The sequence below is a fragment of the Elephantulus edwardii genome, unplaced genomic scaffold (genome assembly GCF_000299155.1).
Source record: "Elephantulus edwardii isolate Elephantulus edwardi_28Jun2011 unplaced genomic scaffold, EleEdw1.0 scaffold00043, whole genome shotgun sequence".
NCBI classification, from domain to species: domain Eukaryota; kingdom Metazoa; phylum Chordata; class Mammalia; order Macroscelidea; family Macroscelididae; genus Elephantulus; species Elephantulus edwardii.
The window spans coordinates 10,662,722-10,668,531 of record NW_006399793.1 but is presented as its reverse complement, the minus strand read 5'-3'; positions in this window follow the sequence as shown (position 1 = coordinate 10,668,531).

The following is a 5,810-nucleotide window of genomic DNA, read 5'->3' as shown; positions in this document are numbered from 1 at the left end:
AATGTACCATGGACTGCCAGGAAAACAAACAGATTCATCTTGGAGAGGATTAAAGCAAGCTACTCCTTGGAGGCAAGGATTCTGGGGCTTCATCTAACATACTTTGGACATCTTGCCAGGAGGGACGGGTCCTTGGAGAGGGACATCATGCTTGGGAGGGTGGAGGTACAGCGCAGGAGGGGAAGACCCTCTATGAGATGGATTAATTCGGTGACTGGGGTAATTGGGATGGGTGTGTCAGAGGCAGTGCAGTTGGCGCAGGATAGAGCAGGGTTAGGGCTGTTGTGCATAGGGTCGCTATGAGTCGCAAATGACTCGACGGCACATAACAACAACAACAACACTGGTGCCAAGACTGTTGACTGTGGAGACAAGCAAACTAAAGCTGTGAACAATCTCCATCTCTTTACCATCCCTCCTGATGGGGCCAATTGGTCCAATGGTGGGAATCTTGGTCTTCTTAACATTGAGCCTCAATCCATCTTGAAGGCTGCAGTCCTTGATCTTCCACCAATCATAATGCCACACTTCTCCTCATAGAGCCCAGCCTCCAGGATAATCTGCTCTGCATACAGGTTGAAAAGGTATGGTTAGACATTTACAGAAATGAATTCACACTCAAGTGCCATCAGTCAATCAATCAACACCTAAAAATGGCAGATATGAGATCTGTTTCAAAGGCTGTCTCGGTGTGTATAGCAGGGGAGAAGAAGATAGATAGCATAAAGACACTTAGAAAACTACCACATTTACATGTGAAGCAGAAATTACAGTGAGATAAGGGGAAATACAGAACCCTACTTCCATGGAGTTGTTTCCTTTATAGGAGGAGACTGCCCATCGTCCTTCCATAGAGCTGGTTATGAATACCTACATTTTAGATTTTGTTGTTATATGCAGTCAAGTGGACTACAACTCACAGAGATCCTATGTAAAATAGCTCTGAATCCTACTTTATCCTGAGGCAGTCTCTGTCTCTGACACACCTACTCCTGTTACTCCAGTTACTGTGTCATAGCAGCCTCTTGTTATGCACTATGTCAACAAGATCTTTTTGAAATGGAGAAACAGGGACATAAATAGAAGATTGGAAACTTACGGAACAACAATGAAGGAAAGTATTGTAGATTTGTTCACTTTCTCTTTGCTTGTGCAAATGTAGAAGGACCACTAAATTCCATTCGATTGGTGTAAGAACTTGACTGCTGCAAAAGAGACTAGCACTTTAAACTGGTCCAGCAGTTTCACTGGAAAAAAGATTGGAGGTATCCTTTCATAAAGATTGGAAAAGTCTTTGGAGTAGTTCAATTCTGTCACATTTTGTCTCTAAGAGTGGAAAGTCAATTGGATGTTTATCAATGTTGTTGTTTTGGATTGCCTTTGAGTCAAGTCTAACTCATAACAACGCTATGAACAAAAGCCGCTCTACAATTATCGACATTTATCAAAGTTCATAGGTGTGTATCAGTACAACATGCATTCATGGTTCAAGAAAATAATATCCTGCTACAGAAATAATGAACTTAAGAGATTTATATCTTTTGAACTGAAATGCATGGATGTGAAGCAGCTTCCCTTATTGAATGGAGTTTGTGAGTAAGTTGCAAATCAAGCATAGGAGTGGAGCTGTGGTCATCACGACTTAGTTTGAATAGACACATTCTTTTATTACTTTCTGCTCTTTACCTTGTATCTTAAGGCAAACACTTCACAATACAAATAGTGTCTTAACATTTTTTAACAAAGCTATCTGAATTTTAACAAGCTATTTGAATTACCTTATTTAAACTTCAACAAGTTTGGAGGTAATTTAGAGGAAATTCAAGGGCAGAAACTTTCAAAATTCCTAAAGTCACAGAAAAGAACCTGAAACATCCAGGGTTCTAAACTAGACAGTTTGATTTGATTAATAGACAAGAAAACTTTATTTCTTTTCCCCATCACTAAGTATAATAATAAGAATCTGTATAGTTTGGGGTTCATGTAATTGTTTAGCTTGGATTTTGACTTAAAAAGATTATTTTGCCACAAAAAAGATCGGCTGGATAAATAACATCATTGCCTATGTTTTCACTTTTTTTCCATATGCTTTCTGCTGAGACAGCTATTCAATAAGTGGGACAATCATACAAAGTCACCTTTAAAGATAGCTATCAAGTAATGAACAGAGCAAGAATCTTAATAGAAAATCAATCAGAATCACATATCTGAAACATTTGTTTTGGAGCATGCAGAAAAGTTTAACGTCAACCTTTATTTTAGGATTCCTTTACATAACAAATTTTCTTTTTTTCTCTAGTAAAAATGCTTCTTGTTGTATATCATTGAGTTGGAACCAATCCATAGCTGACCTTCCAGAGGATTTTCAGAGGTAGTAAATCATCAGAGCTCCTTAGTAAAAGAGCTACAGGTCTTTTATTTGACCTAACTCTGATAGAGGGAGCTTGGTGGCCTAGTGTCAAGAAGCTGTGCTGCAATCTTGAATGCACGAGGTTCAAGGCCACCAGCTGCTCCAAAGAAGAAAGATGGGGCATCTCCTCCTGTCCAATTAACTGCCTCAGAAAGCCTACTGGAGATCAGTTCTGTGGATCTGTTCTGACTCTATAATACATAAACAACAACAACAACAACAACAATAGTCATGATAGAATTCTTATAGATAGCTCTGGTAGCTTAGTGGTGAGGAACTGCACTGCTAACATCAAAGTATATAGTACGAATCTATCAGTTGCTCGGTGGGTAAAAAGATGGGACATCTCCTCCTTTGTGTGATTTACCACCTCTGAAAACTAATTGGAGGGTGAGCGCTTGGTCATTTCCAACATGATGGTACACAACAACAAGAAGAAAAATATTTAGAAATACTTATCAATATAATCTTCAGTTCACAGATGACATAACTTTGTTATAAATGAAGTGGACTTGAAACTTTTTCTTAAATTGATTTTAATGAAAGTTTACAGAGACTTTGGATTTCAATTCATTCATTGTTGTACTTTTCTCCCTGTCCGCCCAAATTCACTTTTCTCTTTGAAAAGTAAAAGAAAAAATTCTTTCATTGTTATTCAATCCCTCCCCCAAAGTCTACTCCACTATGCTACCTTCATTCTGGATTCCTGTCAGAACAATAATATCTAATCATATATCCCTTTTAAAGAGTTCTCTCCCTCATCTTTTTCAATGCAATATATATTATTTATCTCCCCTTTATCAGTCTCCCCCCAACCCCTATGTCAGTCATCTTTTATAGCAGTAGCATTAACCCATATTTGTTTTTTTTGTGACTGAGCTATTTCATTCAGCATAATGTCCTCCAGGATCACCCATTTTGTGTAATATTTCATTATTTCCTTGTTTATCAATGTAGCATAGTATTTCACTGTGTGAATACACAGAGATTCTCTATCCATTCGTTTGTTGATGGGCACTTAGGTTGTTTCCAACTCTTTGCTATTGTGAACAAAGCCAAAATAGACATAGGTGTGCATGTATCTGGGAGTCAGTTATGGTTTCTTTAGGGTATATTCCCAGTAGTGGAATTGATTGGTCAAGTGGTATTTCTATTTTCAACATTTTGAAAAAGCTCCATACAGCCTTTCACAGGGGTTGCACCATTTTACACTCCCACCAGCAGTGAATAAATGTTCCAGTTTCTCCACAACCTCGCCAGGATTAGTTGTTTGCTGGGTCTTGAAACTTTTGCTGAAGAAGATCAAACAGTGCAGCCTTCAACATGGATTACAACTCAATGCAAAGAAAATAAAAATTGTTACCATTGGATCAATAGACAATATCATGATAGATTTAGAAAAGATTGAAGTTGCCAATGATTTCATCTTACTTGGATCCACAATTAACACCCTCAGTACCACCAGTCAGGTGATAAGGAGACTTATTATATTAGGAAACTCTGTAGTCTAGGACCTCTCAAAATCATTGAAGAGCAATTATGTAAGCTTGAGGACTAAGGTGTTTGTGATTCAGGCCATGGCCTTTTTAATCACTTGCTATGTGTCTGAGGGCTGAACAGTGAGTAACGATGACAGAAAAAGAATTGATGCCTTTGAAATGTGATGTTGGAGGACAATGTTGAATATCCCAACAACAACAAAAAGAAATACGCTGTGAAAGATGTGCAGTCAGTTTGGTCTCTGGAGGTAAGGATAAGCTTATGTATTTTGGGCATGTTACTGTAAGAGAAATAGGAAAACCTTCAAAAGCAGCTAAATAGTAGTAATTTTATATCACTAGCATCAGGCACTTCAAGCATTATTGTTGGATGCCATCAAGTCAGCTATGACCCATGAAGATTTTATGAACAAAAGACCTAAACGTGGCCATATCCTGAACTATACTCACCATGCCTGATTTGCTTAAGCCGTTGTTACAGTTACTGTGTCGTTCCATCTTGTTGAGAATCTTCTCTCTTCCTCTGACCCTCCACCTGTTCCAGCTTGATGTCTTTTCCCAAGGACTTAACCCTTTAACAACATGCTCAAAGTATGCAAGATGATGTTTTCACAACACTTGCCTCTAAGGAGCAACTGATTGTACTTCCTCCAAGACTGATTTGTTTGTTCTTTTGGTAGTCCATGATGTATTCAATATTCCATCAACACTATAATTCAAAGACATTAATTCTTCTTCAGTCATCCTTACTCATTTTCCAATTGTCAAATATATAGGAAGTTATTAAAAAAACTATGGCTTGGAACAGGCAAACTTTAGTTTTGAAATGAAATTATTGCTCTTTAGCATGTTGGAGAGGGCTTTGGCATCATATTTTCCCAGGACAATTCATTTTTAAATTTCTTGAATTCTGGTACCATGGATGTTGATTCTGTATTCACGTAAGAAGAAATCATTGACAACTTCCATCTTTTTCCCATTTATCGAGAAGTTGCCTATTGGCCCAGCGGTTAGGATTTTTGTTTTCTTAATTTTGAGATCTAATCCATATCAAAGTCTGTAGCCTTTGATCTTTTGTGGTGTTTCAGATCTTCATTTTAGCAAGCAAAGTTGTGTCATCTGCATACCACAGGTTGTTGATGAATCTTTCTCTCATCTTGATGCTACATTCTTCATATAATCCAGCTTCTTTACTTCATATAATCCAGCTTCTTTAATGATTTGATCAGCATACAGGTGGAGTAGGTATGGGGAATATGTATAACACTGATGCACACATTTCCTGATTTGAAGCCATGCAGTGTTCCCTTGTTCTGCTTCAACAACAGATTCTTGTTATATTTATACTTCAAATAGACATTAATTTGTTCTAATTTTTGTTCCTTTATGTTACCCAATTCACAGAAACCAAATAAAGATTTTAAAAATACATTTTTTGTGGATAAAATGCATGGTATCATTAGAAATTTACTTTCAAACTATTTAAACTAGACATCACATAAAAATACAAAGTTATTTGTTTTTTCCATAATAATAAATGTTTTATAATAAAATAATACATCATTGCAAGCAATATTCTTAATAAGCTAAGGAATTGGTATTGGTGCATACACAATTTATAACTGTTTCTGAAAGTATATCTTATATGTTTATATAAGCAATCAAAAGAGAAAAAGAATTGATGCCTTTTCCTTTAAACTGTGGTATTGGAATAGAGCATTGAACACCCATGGACAGCCAAGAGAACAAAGAAATATGCCTTGGACAAGGTGTAGCCAGACTGCTCTTTGGAGGCAAAGATTATGAGGCTTCACCTCACATACTTCTGGCTTGTTGCTAGTACAGGTTATTCCATGGAGAAGGACATGATCTTGGGAAGAGTGGAGGGTCAATGAAGGAGA